At 39.4% G+C, this 20,515-nt stretch overlaps 1 pseudogene; it reads left to right on the forward strand.

Moving 5' to 3' along the window:
• The first annotated feature begins 2,577 nt into the window (after positions 1–2,577).
• Positions 2,578–3,229, forward strand: LOC127212196 (transcription factor BTF3-like; annotated as a pseudogene).
• Positions 3,230–20,515: the final 17,286 nt, after the last annotated feature.

Genomic DNA, 20,515 nt, shown 5'->3' on the forward strand with positions numbered 1-20,515 from the left:
ATCATTATTAATGTTTCATAATTTGAATAATAAAGTCATAATTGTTATGAATTTGGTTGATATTTCTTTTTTTTTTTTTTTTTTTTTTTTTTTTTTTTTTTTTTTTTTTTTTTTTTTTTTTTTTTTTTTTTTTTTTTTTTTTTTTTATTAATTTATTCTTGTTACATCTCAATGTTTATCCCATCCCTTGTATCCTCCCATTCCTCCCCCCCCCATTTTCCCATTATTCCCCTCCCCTATGACTGTTCCTGAGGGGGATTACATCCCCCTATATATTCTCATAGGGTATCAAGTCTCTTCTTGGCTACTTGCTGTCCTTCCTCTGAGTGCCACCAGGTCTCCCCCTCCAGGGGACATGGTCAAATGTGAGGCACCAGAGTATGTGAGAAAGTCGTATCACACTCTCCACTCAACTGTGGAGAATATTCTGACCATTGGCTAGATCTGGGATATTTCTTATTTTATGTTCTGGGCATCTTCGCCCAAATCTGACCATTTTCTTTCTACTCCAAACAGCCTGCTCTCTTCTCTTCTGATGACTGTGTTTCCTGGAAAACCCCGTTGTTAGCCTCACTGACCTTTGGAGAGCAAGCTCCCTTTTCTTTATTTTCTTTTATGATTTCTCTACATCTTTGGTTTATAGTAGTTTGGCAGGCATGCCTAAGTGTGGTATTTTTGCATATTTCTTGCCTGGGCCTTGTAGAGGTTTTAAAGTATACACTTTTATTAGCTCGGTTGTCTTAGAAATTTCTGCTCTATTCTTTTCCTTTCTTCTCTAGCCTGGTACTATACTGCCAAGTGAAATTTCAACCGGCCTCATATATCTCTTAGATTTTTCTAAATTTTTCTTTTTTTTTTTTTAATTTTTTAAAATTTTATTTTATTAATTTATTCATATTACATCTCAATAGTTATCCCATCCCTTGTATCCACCCATTCCTCCCTCCCTCCCATTTTCCCCTTACTCCCCTCCCCCATGACTGTGACTGAGGGGGACCTCCTCCCCCTGTATATCCTCGTAGGGTATCAAGTCTCTTCTTGGTAGCCTGCTATGCTTCCTCTGAGTGCCACTAAATTTTTCAACATTTTTATGCTCTGGTTTGATCCCATATACTCTTAGATAATCTCTTTCTGTCTACATAGACCCCTTTCTATTCAATCCATCCTATCGAATGACTTGTGCATTCTTAACTCTACATATTTTTTAATTAATGGAATTGGTTCTTATAATTGTATGTATAGTGTCCAGGACAATAATTAACTTTCCATGTTGGTTTCTAAGTTTTGGGATGGTTTTCAAGACATGGTTTTTCTGTGTGGCCCTGGCTGCCCTGGAAAACACTCTATAGACCAGGCTGGCCACAAACTCAGAGACATGCCTCGCTCTGCCTCCCGAGGGCTGGGAGTACAAGCCACTGTTCTCAGTATCTAATTTTAAGTTTGTACTTGCCAAATTTAGGTATCTGAGCTGTACTCTTGCTAGTGATGTTTTTTATTGGGTTTTTTGAGTTGTGTCATGATGGTACCGCAGTCAAGTTTATACTTGACTTGTGCCACAGAGAACAGACACAGGTGGAGAGCTGCTGGCTAAATGGCTCATACACTTTATTGTTTCTCACGAAGCTATTGACTCGCTTGCGAAGGGCTCATGATAACTACACTCCCACCGAGCAGGGCGTTTTCTGCTCTTCCACCGCCTCAGTGATGCTTGTTGCTGCCAGACTTACAGTCGCTGACCTCGTGTAAATTTTACTATGATTGTTCAGTTCTTGATAATCACTATACAACTAAGGTTTATGATCAGGTCTTAAATTTGTACAAATGAGTGTGAAAGTAAGCAACAACCACTTAAATCTAGCTATATATATTGTTCACATGTAGCGTAGGTTTTACTAAATTTTATACATTTGCATTTATTATTGGGCTATATTTCAGTGTTTTACCAAAATGAACCAATGGCTCATTTGAGGACGGAGTTACATTGAAGTCATAGAGATATTATTGGACGCTGTTTTGAAAATGGGAGTAGGGAACACGTCATAAAGTAAATATAGAATATGCCCCAGACTGTAATAGAACAAGTAAATCCAAAATGTAAACATTTATCCAAATGAACAATAACCAAATGAGAAGAGAATGCTGGAAATCCTGAGCCTCTGGCATTCCGATCCTATCAAGTTCATCGTCCACTAGTTTTTCCATGCTTGCCTTGTCTGAATACCGTGTGGCACTGGAATCTTGTAAATATTGTGCAGATAGGTGTAATTTTAGGAACTTGACTGTTTCATAATATATTTTTTTATTCCTGTATTCATTCTCCCTCATAGATCATAAACCCACAACACAGCTTTAATATGTAGACTTTATCAAAACATTTAGATCTAACTATTTCTAAGAAAATGAAACAAACAGAAACAATTTGATATTGCCTTGTTGAGTATGCCAAGGATTGTTTATCCCATGATCAAATTATCTTGCTCAAGTAAAAAAGAAAAGTATAGATCTCAGCTGGGCTGCCCGAGATCCTCTGAGCGTGAACCCTAGTCCCCCACGTGGCCCCATTTCCACTCTGGCAAGATGAAAGAAATGATCATGAACGAGGAAAAATGCGGCAAACTGCAGACACAAGTGCTCATTAGTGGGAAAGGAACTGGTTGCAAAAAGAGGGTGGTTCACAGAACAGGCACAGCAGATGATTAAAAACAAAAACAAAAACAAAAAATTAAAAAAAAAAAAAAAAAAAAAAAAAAAAAAAGCCCTGCAGTTCTCCTTAAAGAATTTAGGGGTAAACAATATCTCTGGTGTTGAGGAGGTAAATATGTTCATAAAGCAAGGAATAATGATCCATTTTAACAACCTTGAAGTTCAGGCGTCTCTGGCAGCAAATACTTTCACCGCCATCTAGAGAGAGCAGCTGACAGAAATGCTCCCCAGCATCCTAAACCAGCTTGGTGCAGACAGTCTGACTAGTTTAAGGAGACTGGCTGAAGCTCCGCCCAAACAGTCTGTGGATGAAAAAGCACCATTCGCTCCTGGAGAGGAGGGTGATGGTGAGAGTTCAGATCTGGCGGAGAATTTTGATGAGGCTTCTCAGAATGAGGCAACCAAACTGAGGCAGCTTCCGAAGAAGGTGACACTTGCAGAAGTTATGGGAGCTGCTATTTTATATCATGACTCCTTTCAAAAAAATGCTTTGGTTTATGGATTTGATACAAATCTAGCTCTCTAATATTTTTAAGTCCAAACCCCCGGAAGTTGTAGTTCTTTTCAGTTTTTGCTTAGACACAATTCGTTCTTTGTGGCAAACTAAACTGAAACTGAAGAAGCCTGGAAATAAAGTTTGGGAAAGGCTAATTAAAGAAAAAGAAAGAAAGAAAGAAAGAAAGAAAGAAAGAAAGAAAGAAAGAAAGAAAAAAGAAAGAAAGAAAGAAAGAAAGAGCACATTTTCAATTTTGCTTACATAAAAATTAGTTAATTTATTTTGAATTATTTTACTTGAATTCATTCACAGCCTCTTACTGAATGCGAAGTGAACAAGAGAAACAGTGATTTAGTCTTATTTAATAATTTAGAATTGTTTTAGGTGATTTATCTTACAGATGATGATCTTTAACCACCTATAATAAGTACACAGTCATTTCCCTCTCTTTTTTAAAAGCCAGATGATGCTTAATACTATCTAAAAATTCCTCCGGAACATTTGCTATTTTGTGTGAAGTTTACATCTCACTGTCTTGCTTCCAGACTTCACTGAAAATGCTCCCGAGCGCTTTCTTCAGTGCTATGAGCACCGGGCAAGCAGCCAGCGGTGCTAGTGCGTGGAAGCCAGGTAGCTGTCATAGGGCTGTGGCAGCATGTCTAATTTTGCTGTATTAAACCTGTCACAAAATGTTAAGTAAGAGATTACGGGAAGTATGCATAGAACGCACGGTTTATAACTTAATAAACGTGTAGTGCTGGGAACAAGTAAAGCCTCTGTCTCTTTTATCTTCTCTTCCATTTGGCTTTGCCAAGCTTTTTAAACCACTGCTAAAAGGAACGAGTGAAACTGTAGAAAACGTTCCTGAGTCCAAGAGAGGTCTTTCCCAAGCAGTAGCCATATCAACTACCTACAAATACCCCAGAAGCTAATAATGGCTTTCTTTTTAAGCCACACGAATACTTCTTATTCCATGGAATATAGTGACACACACACACACACACACACACACACACACACACACACACACACACACACATACACTTTACTGAGACAAGTAATTCTTGTCCAACTCAGGTTGCCCTAATACTTTTCCTGCATTAGCCTCTTAAGAGCCAGGATTATAGGCATTCAAAAATCTTAGACAGCTTCAAAATATATTTTTAATAACCAAGGAATAATCTTAACTACTTTTTTCTATAATTCTGAACTGAGAATTGTGTACATGCACGTGGCATGCTTTGATCAAAGCCATGCCCCCTCTTCCTCCACCCCAATTCTTTCCTTGTTCTCCCATCACTTTTCCCTTTCAACTCCAGATGAGCACTCTCTCTCTCTCTCTGTCTCTCTCTCTGTCTCTCTCTCTCTCTGTCTCTCTCTGTCTCTCTCTCTGTCTCTGTCTCTCTCTCTGTCTCTCTCTGTCTCTCTCTCTCTGTCTCTCTCTCTGTCTCTCTCTCTCTGTCTCTCTCTCTCTGTCTCTCTCTGTCTCTCTCTCTCTGTCTCTCTCTCTGTCTCTCTCTCTGTGTCTCTCTCTCTGTCTCTCTCTCTCTCTGTCTCTCTCTGTCTCTCTCTCTCTCTCTGTCTCTCTCTCTCTCTCTCATTTTCGGGATTATAATATCATTTCAACCTTTAGTCCTTCTCTTTCCTCCCTCCAAGCTCGCCCATGTGCCCCTTCCTTGCTATTTTTCAAATCCACGGCCTCTGTTTCCGATTGTTTTTGCAGACAAGTATGTACATACACATATGTCCCTAAATCTAACCTGCACAGCCTGTGTGGCAGTCCTCATGTATTTGTTTTCAGGGATGACCATTTGAGTCTACTTGGTAGAAACTGTAAGGACGTGGGTATGGGACCATCTGCCGGATCATGGGTAGGGTTCGAGTGGCCACAGTCCTGAAGAGAAGTTACTGTCCTTCTCCATGCAGCCATCAGTGGCCAGTTGTTTCTCAGCTAGGGGTGAGGCCCCATCTAAAGCTGGGAATTTTGGCTGGCTCAGTCTTTTGCAGGTCTAGCATGCATAGTCATTGCCTGGGTCAAGCAGTACTGAGAAGAGAACCTGGGGCTTCATGTGTCCTGGGTAAGCAGCACTCTAATGGCTGAGCTACATACCAAGCCCTTCTAGGACAGTCCTGGGTAAGCAGCACTCTAATGGCTGAGCTACATACCAAGCCCCTCTAGGAAAGTCCTGGGTAAGCAACACTCTAATGGCTGAGCTACATACCAAGCCCTTCTAGGACAGTCCTGGGTAAGCAGCACTCTAATGGCTGAGTTATATACCAAGCCCCTCTAGGACAGTCCCTGCAACCCTGATATAATTAGGCAATGGAACAGAGACCAACTGTGAGCATTAAATTCATGACCCAGTTCCCCTTTCATCACAGCTAGTTCTTTTCACACTGTGAAGTGCCTTTATTTAGGAGATATGGGCCTAGTAACTATACCGCGGGCTTGCTTCACGTTTATACTTTCAAGGTAAATGCAATATTCTAGGTTGAAAAAATACATTTCTTTGTGAAAGAAGGGCTTGGAATGTTCGTTTGGATTTCTTTTTTAGTTTTTACTTGTGTTCTTTCTCTTTCTCTGTCTCTCTCTGTCTCTCTCTTTCTGTCTCTCCCTCCCTCCCTCCCTCCCTCCCTCCGTCCCTCCCTCTCTCGCTCTCTCTCTCTCTCTCTGTGTGTGTGTGTGTGAGAGAGAGAGAGAGAGAGAGAGAGAGAGAGAGAGAGAGAGAGAGAGAGAGAGAGAGGAGAATTGGTGTGCTCCAGCTGTGACAGGATGAAATTTATCACTAGATATCCAGACACCATGGAACAAAAAGTCCCATTCTTATAACTATTCAATTTTCCTGGAGTGGCACTGCCATGGAAATTGGGCATTGAACTATTGAGAAAAGCTTTTCTCTGAGATGGAAAGCAAAGCAGATCTCGCAAAACCCATAAATTAACATTTGGAATAAGATTAATGCATCATAACCCCTCTCCACTTTATAAATCCAAACCCCTAGCTCTCGCTTGGACAAAATGAAGTAACAAAGACTCACAAACCCCTATTCTTCCTTGGAAACATAAGCCTATGGTGCTGTTTATTATTTTATACAAAAATTTCTACATATACATGAGTGTGATGGGGTGGGAAGTTACGTGAACATCGACTTGGTTCTCTTAATGGTAAGAAGCGAGTTACGTGTTTTGAATACACTTGGCTGTCTGAAAACGATGGGTGTCTGTGTTTTGGAGATCTTGCAATTTTAAGTGTGAATTCTGAGTTGAGATTCCACTGAATATCTCTTAGAGTTCTTTTTTGTCAGTCAAGTTTAGGAGAGGGAAATATAACGTAACCCCACAGTGAAAGCTGCCCAAGAGTTTCTGAAGGAAGGTGAGCTTTATAGTAATAAATAAATGTTGACCGGATGCATCACATCTCTGTGGGGCTATGGAAAGCTAGCGTCTCTTCTGCTCTGTCTAGCTTCTCAGGTCCTCAGTGTGACGTAGGGAGGGACACTGATCTAGCAAGGATGCCCGATGCATGATGGCCAGCTTGTTAATAAATATGGCGAGATCAGTATGCTTGACAATTGGTACTAATTTCTTTTGTGAGAAATTATAGTTACTGCAATGCTATGAGAAGACACTTCAACACACCTGTTACAGAAGCACACACTGGGGCTCAAAACATTTAAACAGTTTCCACGAAGCCACAAAGTGGCCGTGGCAGAATCCACGAAGCCACAAAGTGGCCGTGGCAGAATTTAGTCTCCACTGCAATCCATTCTTTGCTGATGAATGTTTTAATATATATTATGTGGCTATACATCATCTTGTCTATCCATCATTGCTATACAAAGCTAACATGTGATAGTAGGAAAAGCTTGGTAGTAATAATTCCTCAATGCTTTGACTAACAGAGACTTAAAATGGCACTATTAGTGATAGGGACGGAATTATAGTTTTTACCAACATGAAAGAAAAACCAGAATATGAAAGTGTATCCACATTTATGATAAAAATTGAGTGACATAAAGTATTTGTATACATAAAAGAGAAATGCCTGCATCTATAGAGCCAAGGAACGGCACATACCATTTTGGGATTTTTCTATATTGTGATACTACAATAATGAGGAGTGATGAATGAATATATAATTGAATTTAGGCAATCCTTAGGTGAGGAGTGATAGAACTTTGAGGATTATATTATTATTAGAACAAATAGAATTGGAAATTATTTTGATTATCAGATATTAAACTTAATAAATCTTAAGTTTCTGAGATGAGGGATTTTCAGGTATTTAGGTGAAGTAAGGAAATACATTTGTGTTTCAGTCTATAGCTTTTTAAAAAAAAAAACAGTATTTGCCTTTTTCAGTTTTACCAGTGAAAATTATTAAATGGTGCAAACCTTTCAAAATTATTAAACTCTGCGAACCTTTCATGCATGACAAAGTTGAACCTCTGTAAATAGTTAGGACTGGCCTTGTGACACATTTATCTGTCTCTTACAAATCGAGCATGGGACCCCTGTTTCCTTGTAATGTGGATCAGACCCTGGGACCATGACTGTCTCTGTATGAGGCTGCCATTTGCTCACTGAAGACATTTTATTCAATCATGTGTGTTTAATATTTTCTTTTCTCGCCGACTCTTCTAACCTTGAGGCCACAGAAGAGTCTTCATTAATATCTGCAATTTAGTTTGATTTCACAGGAGTAATCACCTGACATCTTGTTAACTATAACTCATTAGGCTAATATCATTTTCTAATAGCGGGTTTTCCAAAAAAAAAAATATAGACCCTGATGAAGTGTGAAGAATTTAAATAGGCCTGCTAAGCGATGCTAACAGTCAAATTATGATGAACACACGTGCAAGTTGAGAGGTTTGACAACAAATGCAAAGAGAGATTATAGGATAATAGACACACTTTTGCACTCCAATAGATCGTTACCCTCAGCAAGTGTGATTCTTTATCATCTAATGGGCAAGAACGAACATTGTGAGGTAAGGGTTATTATACACCTGGCTGTCTGCTAATAGACTGCAGGCTGGTCTTACTTGTGTTGTTTTAGGGAAGCCTTAGGAGAAAACCAAAAACCTGTTCTTTTCAGTTTGGAACTCCATATTTGAATAGCTTTTATATTTTAAAAGAGTTATTTTTATTATTTTGTATACACACACACACATGCACACACATACACACACACATACACACACATAAACACACACATACACACATAAACACACACATATACACACACATATACACACACATACACATACATACACACACATACACACACATACACACATACACACACACATACACACACACACACACACACACACAGGTATGTACGCATCAGTTCAAGTATTCTTGGAGGTCAGAGACTCCTTTGAAACTGGAGTTACAGGCGACCACCTGACTTGGGTGCTGAAACTGAACTGAACTTGGTATACAAGTTCATTATTAGTTGATCAAATCATGGCCATGCCAATCACCAGTCTACTTTTATCACAAGAATATACATCTTAGATATGGCAGATAGATATGATTCTATAGAAAGATAAGTTAGGATAATTAGATAAGATCTTCAAAAACCTCAGAGACATGCAGAATATGGCATTTAAAAATGTTTTTACTATTTTAAAGACTCACTGACAATGAGACCGGTTAACTCCTGGTCACACCCACCCTACCTCAAAGAGGATGATGACCATCAAAGAACCTCCTTATGGAGATGCCTTCAAATGTGGCAAAGAAGCCACTGGGAAAAATGTCCTCGTTTCTACCACAGACAGAATTCTGCCAAAACACTAAGAATGTAACATTTATATAATTCCTGGTTGTGTCATGGTTCTTCTTGCTATAGGTAATCTATTGTATATATGTGCAGCAATATAAATGTGTATATATATATATATATATACATATATATAGAAAATGCAAAGTTTAAGGGTGTAAATTTTGAAGTCAAAGTGGCTGACTATTCTACATAAACCACTGATCGACATACTATGTTATTTGCTACATTTAACTTACTTGATGTTATCTCTGGTACCAATTATTATTTGATGTGATGCATATTTTCCTTAATTTCATTCTTTCTCTCTAACAAGTAGAATAACAAGGCTCAGAAAAATCATAATTCTTATTTTTTCACAGTTTTATTAAGAACAATGCCTGATACGCACACGCACGCGCGCGCGCGCACACACACACACACTTTTCTTTAGTAAAAGGTACTGAAATAAAGTAAGTGAGAATAAAAACTTTTACTTGAAAATCCTGTCTTTGGTGAAATGGGAAATATACCTTCTAAATATACATGAAAATGTGTAGTAATTTCAATAAAAAGAAAATTATCTGCTAAAAAATATAAATAAACTGAACTCTGGTCCTCTGGAAGAACAGTGAGCTCTCTTAACTAAGGGAGCATCTCTCATTCTATAAAGGTTTACTCTCTGTTTCTGCTTTCAGAAGAATACTGTTTCTAAAAGCCTCACCTGCCTATAAAACTAAAGAGTAAAACATATCTTTTGCTGAAACATGGATGAATCTGGAAGACTTTAAGTAATGTTCATAGAAAAGATGAAAATTACATAATCTTGTCAGGGGTGGCTCTACGGCTGTGAACATACACTTCTCTTGAGGAGGACATGAGATTGGTTTCTGACACCTGTGTCATGAAGCTAACAACCACCTGCAATCCGCTCCAAGCTACTGTCACCACCTTCCGTCTTGCATGGCCAATCACACTCACACACCTGTAGCTCTCCACACCACATAATTCCAATAATAAAAATCAATCCTTAAGAATGAAATCTAAACACGTAGGAGGTAGTGACTGAGAAGATGTTTTCCTAACGATAACAAATTCACAATTATATTTGTTAATTCAACAAACAAAAGTTTACACTTGAAAGGGACCCATCTGACTAGGTTAGACTCTGTTCTTAAGTCTTATTCAAAATGTAATGCACGATTATCCTGAAAAGTGACAGCCGTGGTAGAACTGCATATAGTTTGCAGAGTTTGCTCCACATTGAGCTTGTTTCCCAGTCGAAGGCAGATCTCTTGATCGCATCTATGCACCTTTAGCGTATGCTTGGCTGGTAGAATGTGAAAATGGCTGGCATAAATGATTTTAAGTGTTTGAGAAAATTCACATGATTGTGATGAGACACTTTTAGTATATAGAAAACTATAGAGATATTAAGTTTGCCTTGGTTGGACACATATTGAAATTATATCGCTTTTGGAGTTCTTATTCTTTAAGTGGTTGGTCTGCATTTAAACCAAGCAGGACTCAGTAGCTGACTCATGGCAATATCCTTTGAAATGACATGGGGATGCTGACTCCTTGCTTCTCAGTGAGAGCCTGAGGTGATGAGGTGCAGTCTGTCAATGGGTGTATGAGAGAAGAAGAGAAGATGGCATATCTTTCTGGAGGGTCATGTCTACTTACGTGCTTCCATTTTGTTTGTTTCCAACAAAGGTCATTTTTTCCCAAAACATATACTAATAAAATTGTCATGATAACTCACAGTTATAGGCTTTTTTACTTTTTGTGTTTTCCCATGTTCTTTATAGCCCACCGGTACTTTTCTCCGTCTCAGTCTGGTAGATATTTTTAGTTATTACTTGAGGCCTTGCTTGTCATGAAATACCCCTAATGCAGTGAAGACGACATGAAAAGTTAGGGTGGCACAGCAGATAACATCTCACGTAGAGTAAGCCCCATGAAATATATCCACAAAAATTATTTAATTTTATACTCCAATTATCCAATATCCTCAAGACTAATCAATACATAGCACCTACGTGTAGAACAATAGAACAGTGGCACAGCCTCTTTTAAATTTGATTTGTTCTGTTTTGCTTTCAGTTTAGAATTTTTAGGGTTTTGGGAGAGAACATAGGAATATTCCCCCAAAATGGTTCTCCTGCGCAAAGCCATTGCATTTCCTACTTGCTGTCATCATTGTATGATCTGTCTTAAAAAGAATAATGGAAGAAATACAGATCTGTACTCAGAGTAATCTGTCAGTGCAGTGTATGTGGTTATGTGTGAACTGGGTTAGTAACTCAGTCATCCTGAGCCCAGACTTTTCATCAGTTTTCTGGGTCAGTGAATTAGTAATGGCCTCAGAGGACTGTGATGACAAGCGGGTTAACGATACACAAGTCTGGCCATCGGAAGGCTCTCAGATGGCCTCATCCTAAGACCTCAGCTCTGCTAACCATGCAGGAAGCCATGTGCTAATGCTGCTTCTCCACTTTCTGATGCTCTTCTCAAGTCACAGCTCCTCCCCCGCCCCCATCTGTTTATTTACAACAGGGAAGAAAGGATGTGGTAAGGAGAACTGGGAAAGAACATTTGAGAGTGCAAATGGAATGGGTCTCCCCCTCCCCTCTTAATTAGTGTCCCGTCTTTTACCAGTAGGGAGCACATCTCCATGCAAAGACTCAGCTCTGATCCCCCTGAATTCCCTCCAAGGGCTACACACACTATTTTATGGTCCCCAATTATTAAGCATCGAGTGCTTCCTTCTACATCCTCCACTGCTTGAATTCAGAAAAGGCAAAATGATGTAAATTTCAACCAATATCTACCGCCTCAGAGACATGAGTATTATAATGCTTCATTTTTTCAAATAGGACTAAACTACTTTGCTTTTAGTTGAAGTCTAAGTCACAAGTGAGGATTGGTGCAGATCTCATTTTTCTCGGGTAGAGGACCACTGCACCTGCAGCTGAGCATCCAGTCTTCCTCTTAGGACATGAGCCCCGCCATTGGAAGCTTAGTGTGTAATAACACTCTACCCGATTTCACCGTATGGATGCCTCCCACTTCTATAAATCAAATACACTTTGTTCTTAAACTATGAAAGGGCTCCGTACCAGAGCACCTGGGTGCTGAAAACTCCTAAATATTGTTGAAGTTCGAATTTTACTTCCTTTATTATCCTACTTGGTTGGTTAAAATTAAATGTTGTGGAGTCTGGGGAGATGTCTTATTGTTGTTTTATTTTTAATTTCCATTTTATTATGTCTACCACATTGTCGCCGCTTGTAATTAATTTATTAATAGGTGCCACTTGTTGTAGCTAAGTTATCAGTAGGGCCTAATAATGTTTGTTAGCAGGCATATAATTATTATTACTTCAGTATGCCTAGCTAGCAATCAATCAAGGCGCAGACACATATCTTAAAATAGCCTTACTTAACCTGGGGCAGGGCAGACAATAATCCCCTACACTACTTCCCATAATGGGGCAGGTATGGGATCCCTGCCCCAATCCCATGCCATCTGCTTCTAATAACTTCTATCAAGCTACCTCCCATCCATAATCCCAAATACTTGCCGAATCTTCCATCCATGCCGGCCATATGCTTTTCTTCTACCTAACCCATGGCGGCCTTCATCTCCTCTCTCTCCTCCCCAGGTCCCGCTTCTTCTCCTTCCCAGGATCCTCTCTGTCTCCAAGCCCAGGAACCTTAGCCACACCCATTTCACCCACCCTGCCCAGGTGAGATGGATTTTTATTAACTAGCATCAGTATACGTCAGACCAACCCACCAACATCTCATTGGTTAAAGGCACTGGCTGCTTTTCCAGAGGTCCTGAGATCAGTTCCCAGCACCCATATGGCAGCTCAGAAACATTTATAAATGTAGTGCCATGAGATGCGATTCCCTCTTCTGGTGTGTTTACATACAACAACCGTACACGTGAAAGAGAGGAAAAGAAGTGCTTCGACCCAAGAACAAAATGACGCACAGGTACCTTCCCGTTTATGACCACTTGGCTTACGGCTGATTTTACAATGTTGTGAAAACAGTGTTGATTCCAGGGACTGCACGTTGGTGTTTGGGTCTTCACTTCTTTAAGTATACCCATATACTAGATAGCATTAACCTCTTTTGATTCTGAGTAGTGTTAGCCAGCCACAGCTTCCAGCCAGCTGTACGATAAAAAAAAAAAAAAAAAAAAAGGCAGACAAACAATACTCTACCTGCCGTGCACTGTATTCAATAAATTGCATGAGGTATGTAAAACTTACTGTGACATATACTCTCAACTAGATGATACTGGTCAAATGGAGGCTCAACTAAGTGTTCTGAGAGTGTCTAGAAAAGTCTAGAAAAGTCTAGACTCAGCCACAATGGGCAGTAAGCTAAGCATGTCAAATTTATTTTCTGTTTTCAATATCTGCTTATTTCAGTGCTCTCATCTGGACATAACTCTATCGTAAGTGAAAGAGTTATATAAGTTTGAGGTAATATCACACTCAGTGGTATAAAACTTAATATCAGAGAAGCTCAAGGCCATGTCTTAACATCACACTCAGTACAATGATCAAATTCCCTGCTCGCTGTTCTCCCTGGGTCTCTGTAAGGCTTCTCGGCCAAACCTTCCCCTGTGGAGATGGCTTCTGTTTTAAAAGGGCTCTTTGGAGTAAGGCTGGGGACACCTTAGCTTTGCTTAAGTAAGTCGTTGAATATTAGAAGAAAGTTCTTAGGGCACACTTGACTCTCCCTGAAAAGAAGAATGGTTTGGTTTTGATGTGTGTGAAAGCATGTGACAGTGTGTGCTTCCAGTGTGAATGGGTGTGACAGTGTGTGCTTCCAGTGTGAATGGGTGTGACAGTGTGTGCTTCCAGTGTGAGTGGGTGTGACAGTGTGTGCTTCCAGTGTGAATGCATGTGACAGTGTGTGCTTCCAGTGCTTTTGGCTCCCTCCAGTACTGCCTTTTTTTTTTTTTTTTTTTTTTTTTTTAATTAAGGGACAAATTCCCATTTATCTACATATGCATCTTTTAAGGCTTGCACAGGCAAACCCAAGTTTTCACATGAGCCCCTTAATGAATCAACGGCCAGCACATTATCATTACTTCGCTGCTTTCAGGGACCGTCCGTTCAGAATTAGAGGAGTGACACTTAGTGCCAGCTAGCTCACTTAATATTCATAACATGATGATAAATGCTCGTCGAGATCCTCATCTGCTCCACATCGCCTCTGATGTTTTCTTTAAGATGCTGCCATTAAACCCTCCCTCAACATGCTGTGGCCTAGGCATATTTAAAGGTTTCTGAGGCTGAGTTCATTAATTAAAAATTCATTTGCTACATGTCAGGGTCTTGAACTAATAAACTCGAATTTTAGAATCATTTAACATCTTTGTTTTATTGTCACATATACTCATCCTTTCTCTGATGGAACAAGTGGTTGATAATAAGACCCTTACAAAAGAAATGAAATTTAATTAAAATATAAAACCCTACAAAGCTGATACATGAATGAAATTGCTCTGTGTGTCAACCCAGAGGGTCTAGTAACAAAATGTTCATTGTGCATAAAAAAATTAATAATGCGCCTCTCTTTTTGTGAGTGACAAAGACTAGCTCCCATGTTTTCTTGTTTTTGTTTTGCTTTGTTTTTGGCTCTTTTTGGAAATGATAACCACAGAGACCTTCCAGAAACAGCTGGCAGTTTGCCACTATAGCAATGTATTGATGTAAGGCCTTGTGTAGAACAGAATCATTTTTCTGTGAGAGACCTGCTGCAGGTGTCAACCCTCAACCAGGGGAGGGATGGAGTGCTCATCTTTGGCTTTGCTAGTAAACATTAGAAACAGATATTTGAACAGTACAAAATTGTAAAACTTTAAGACTTTTCTACAATTGCTTCTCAAAAACAGCTGCAAAATGATTTTTTTTTAATATTAAAAAAAAAAAAGATGTTCATTCAATAGTGAGTGTTGGTGACATGGTTTGAGTGCCAGGATGACCTGCACCTGGGAAAGAGACAATGTTCCCATGGGGAATGTCTATTTGACACAGTGGGATTTTTTTTTCCCCCTGTGGGGAAGACACTGTATATGATTACCTAGTAAGTGAAAGGCTTTTTTGTTTCATTTGTGGTTTTCCGGACTCATCTTATGTCTGCATTTGTCATAAATACCTTTGTTTCCTGAGTGTGGCCGGTTGCATAAAGAGCAAGAAGTAAGTCATCTGGATCCTTCAACCACTGGGAGGTGTGGAGCAAGGCTAGCTGCTAAAAGCTGCTAATTGCAGTTTACAAAGGAGAAATCCCTTATCTTTGAAAGTTCCTTTGCTTGACTGACTCATTCTTCCTAGGAGGGATTAATGCTTAATTAGAAAAAGATGCTAAACAATCCGTGCGTTTCCTGATTGAAAACCTCACCTTAGTTTTAGAGATTCTTAACAAGGTACTATGCTAATTGTTTAATGAGTGATTCGCACTGAGAACTGGAAATGTGTGTTAAAAAAGCAGCATTTATCGCGATTGGCACAGCTCCCAGAAATCCGTCCGCTGACCGGTCTAGGACCTTGTGCCAAGACCGTTTGTGTTTGTGCTTGGTGGCTGCTTTTGTTTTCCCCGCCTCGGAGTGTAAACATGTTTGTCAAGGTATACTGTTAGGGTAGGAAGCAGAGAGCCGGAGGGAGAGGAAGACTAGTGGTGACGGAGCTGGGGGAGGAGAGGAGACAAGGCCGTCAGAACTGCCCCCATCTTCCTTTGGGAGTGAAATTTGCCTTTTACAGACACTAAAGCCCATCTGCCCATCAGCCTTGGTGTAGGATACAGGAAAGAGAGAATTGCGAGTACACGTCAGTGAAGGGCACAACGCATGGCAAGCCGGACTTCACACTTTGCCTGGCTGTCAAGGGGCTGACTCCTTCCTTCACAACAGAACCTGATTTTTTTTTTTTTTTTTTTTTTTTTTTTGGCTAGGCCGGCTCTAGTTTCCTTCCTAAGTGAGGAGGAATGGGTGGAATGTCAGGTATGTCTACAGCGCGAAGCAGTGCAGGCAGGCTGACGCCAGGAGAGAATAGGCAGGTACCGATTGGGTTACAGGATTTCTACAAATCTAATCCCCATGTAACGTGAGACTTCTTACAGAGCCAGCCTCTACTAGGGCTGTGAAGTCTGAGGCTAGGTACAGGTTTGGAAGCAAGGATACCAGTTAACCCGCTGAAGGCCAGCTACAGTTGACTAAAACAAACAGCCTCTAATCCTTGGAAGGTTGTTTAAGGGTAGTGGTGATTAGAAGCCAGCTGCTAATTGTAGGAAGAAAAGAGGTCTTACTGATCAGAGATATTCAATATGCCAGCCGTACGTTGAACAGACACAATGCAGCTACAACCTGCTAGGGCTATTTTAAGGAATTCTCTACTTAGTATGTCTGACACTGGGTAGTCTGTACATTACTAATGGTAAGTATGTTTAATTTATGGGGCATTTCTTGCATGTGACAAGCTTGTTATGAAAATTTAAAGCAACACAGTTATTTATTACTGCCTCAAAAGCATCTACTTAAGGGAAACATTTATTTTCTGGGACATCTTCATTAATTATCATAATAAGCTGATAGTATTTTTATTCAATGCATGAAATCAAAGTAGCCAGCCTAAACAGAAGAATACCTAAGTATCAAAATTCCATATATCTATGATGCCATGTGCTGTGCCTCCTGAGTGTCCACCAACAAGCATCATTGTTAGAAAGTAAGTAGAAAAAAATAAGTGTCCCTCCACTTAATTCTTACATTAGGAATTAATGTAATTCTTAATTCTTATATTAAGAACTCTTCAAACCAAATTTACTAGAACAAAGATGACCAGTCTTCAAGCCAGTCTATAATCATACAATTTTAAACCACCAGAAAATTGTCATTATTTTTGTCAATACATTGTTACAAAGCCTTATATAACTCAAAGCCTATAGTACAAAATATTATTATCTGTTTCTGCAGCATTATGGATCAAACCCAGAATTTTGAGCCTCTAAGCAAACGCTCTGCTCATCAGATACATTACTAGTCCTCAAAAATAGTCTTAAGACCGGATCTACTTCCTATCACTCAACCTCAGACCCATTCTATGGCACATGGCACCAAACTACCTTTGTGCTTGCTATATGTTGACTCTCTCCCATTTGAAACATGTGTTAACTATCATCCTAAAGTCTAGACCTATTAAATACATCAGCAGCACCTGCTTCCAGAGTTTTGTTTGTTGCTACAAAGCTACCCTGATACCGGAATGGCTGTTCTCCGCCCATGTGTTCTAACAGTCTCCTAAGGCATGGGAGCTTCTGTCTGCACTTTCATGACTCTTAGTGTTCATGTGCAGAAACTGAGGTCCATAGCATGTAATCACTGAGTAAGAAGCGTAGACTTAGATCCAAAGCTTACTGACTCAGAGCTGTGTATAGTGGCATTCAATGGGGGAACACTACAGGCCACTCTGCAAAACTGAATAAAAAGCTAAGGCTGAGGCAAATCTTAGATCTTTTTTTTTTTTTTTTAAACTAAGCAAAATGGCTCTGCCACTTCCTAGCTCCTGAGCTAAGAGATCATGGAATTTCCATGTGCCCTAGTATGCTTGTCTTTATGTAGGAACATAAAATTGACTTTAAATAGGGAAATAAAAACCTTATCATAAGGCTCGGGTGAGGGTTAACTACGATGTGATAACACCAAGAAAACACAGTTCCAGGGATCCTGCAGTGGGCGATAGCAGTGTTCCCTTAGCTCTAAAGAACGCCGCGCCAGTCTCCGTGAGTTCTGAACTGATGTCTGTGCTGAGGCTTACACATGGCAAAGCTATACTTGCTGTGGGCATTTGCTGGAGTAGGAGGGAGAAAAAAAAAAAAAAAAAAAAAAAAAAAACCCCAAAACACCCCAGGCCATTCCATAGCTTCTGGCTGAACTACAGAGCCCAGGTGGAGTTTACTAAAGGAGTTGCCCCTGCATACTGTTACACTGTTAGCTTTTAGTTAATTTGTGACTTTAAAGTCAACCCAATCCTAAATTTGCTCACTCCCCTGTTCAACTTATTCCTTTCAAGCTGTTGCCAATTTCATCCCCATTTCACCTTTGCGGTAGATAAGACGATGGCATTAAATCTTGGACTACTGAGACAGCCTCTTGAAAACAGCAGTCCATATCCAAGAAAAGAATGTGGAAAAAAAAAAAAAAAAAAGAATGTGGGAAGATATTCTAAGTAGTTTCTCAAAACCCCAAAACATGATCAAAACTAATAAATTAACAAAACTATATCTTATTTTAATGGTATTCCAAAACCTCAAGTCTTTAGTATCTATAATGTTTGTTAAAGATAAAAATTTCCTTCACCCACTGAGTGATTTTACTGGGTGAGAATATTCAATATTAATTATTGCTTTGGCATTGCTTTTTAACATGCATGAAATGTCTTTGTTTTCACACCAGGCACATATTTGAAATAGTAAATGTATCTCTTTCAGTGGATTTATTTCCATACTTAATAGATACTACACTTAAGGTTCACAAAGAAACTTGTTTTTAGGAAGATTTGCTTCTAGTATAGAAAAATCTGAATAAATACTTATAATTTTTAAAAAATTTTAAAACGTATTTATATGTGTATGGATGTTTTGCCTGCATGTTTTTTTTTTTTTTTTATATATATCACGTGTGGTACCAAGTACACACAGAAGCCAGAAGAGGGTTCTGGGTCACCTGGAACTGGAGTTACAGGGGGTTGTGAGCCACCATGTGGGTGCTGGGGCTTGAACCTGCATCCTCTGGAAGAGCAGCCAGTACTCTTAACCACTGAGCAACCTTCCCAGTCCCTATGAAAGGCTTAAAAAGCAAGATTGGGCAGAACCTGGCTCAACAGGAGAGTATGTTCTTAGCATCAGCCATGGGTCATAACCCCAGCACTAAATAAAAATGAGGTTTAAAAGATGTTTTTCATTGCCTTGTTTCGAACAGTAAGAGTATTTAAAATCTGATTTGCTTAGAATTGTTTAAAATTCAATTTCTTAGGTTGATGAGATAACTCAGTGGGTAAAAGTGCTTGTTGATTAAGCCTGACAGCCCAGGTTTAATTTCATGGGTCTCATGATCAAAGGGAAGAAAAACTCCCCAAACTTCACACGTGTATGTGGCGAGCACAAACACACACACACACACACACACACACACACACACACACACACCAATAAGTAAAATTAAAATCAATCAAATCAAACTGATGGATATTCTGTGTGTACTTTAACTATATATGTACTATTGCTATTGGGTGGAGTGTTTGATAAATATCAATTAGGTTATGTTAGCTACTTGTGTCAAAACTACCATACTTGTTGATGTTCTTTGTGACAGGGCAAGATAGTGCAGAGGACTCCTCCATCTTGTTTTCTTGCTGAGATCATTTTAGGTTTAACTAGAACTTGGTCACCTTGATGGGAAGGCTTGTGGAAAATTACCCACCACTATTCTAAGAAGCTGAGGTCAAGGCGCCCCTTCTGTTAAACTACCTGCTTGTGCAAACATCCTGCTCCAGCTAACAGCTTGTCTCAGCTTTCTGTTGAACCGCTTGCTTGTGTTGAACCTGCCCCTCAAGCTGCTTAGTGAGATAACACAGGGTGTAGTTTTTCCCTTTAAAAACCCATTACTTACCCTAATACCCAAATGCAGTCCCAGGCATCTGAAACAAGGACTTTGGGTTGGCTACAGACAGTGTCTGAGTGGGCTTCTCTGGTGGCCTTCTCATAATACTAATAATACTCAATTTCTCCAGTACTGAGAAAGCGATGATGAATGTAACTCACGTAACTGATTGCGGCTACTTCATCTTGCTTCTGCAACAGCCATGGCTGTCTGCATTTTGAAGATCTCTTTCAAAAGGAAGAGCTGCTTAGATTTTCATGAACTGATCTTTTCTTCATTATGAAATCCCCACATCAACCATGACAAAGTTCTTTACTCTAAAATCTATTTTTTTCTAAATACATCCACTCTCATTTCTTTTTTTTTTTTTTAAGATGAAAAGATGACTAAACTTTTTCTATGCTCTCAATGCTAACCCATGTTTATCTTCACAATTAAGTACATGTCTGGTAGGACAGATATAGCTGTTTGTTTCCAACTGCTTAAACTGTTTACAGTGTGGTCATTGGTTGTATATCATTGGTTGTATAATTGCTTTACAACTGTAATGTTTCTGTTATTTTTTAAAATATATTCCATATTCTGCTTCTTTTCCTTAATTCTATGACTTGTTTTAGATAGTTTTGATGACTCTAATTTTTTAATGAATACATATGTACATGTATATGGTGTGTGTGTGTGTGTGTGTGTGTGTGTGTGTGTTCACTTTACATCCTGGTTGTAGCCCATCTTTCCTCACTTCCCACTCCCACTTTTCTTCCCCCTCCCCCTCCACTGTTCCTCAGAAAAGGGGAACCCCTTTCCCATCACCTGAGCTCATAAGTCATATCAGGACTGGCTCTATCTTATCCCCTGTATTT

Source organism: Acomys russatus, chromosome 30 (assembly GCF_903995435.1).
Source record: "Acomys russatus chromosome 30, mAcoRus1.1, whole genome shotgun sequence".
NCBI classification, from domain to species: Eukaryota; Metazoa; Chordata; class Mammalia; order Rodentia; family Muridae; genus Acomys; species Acomys russatus.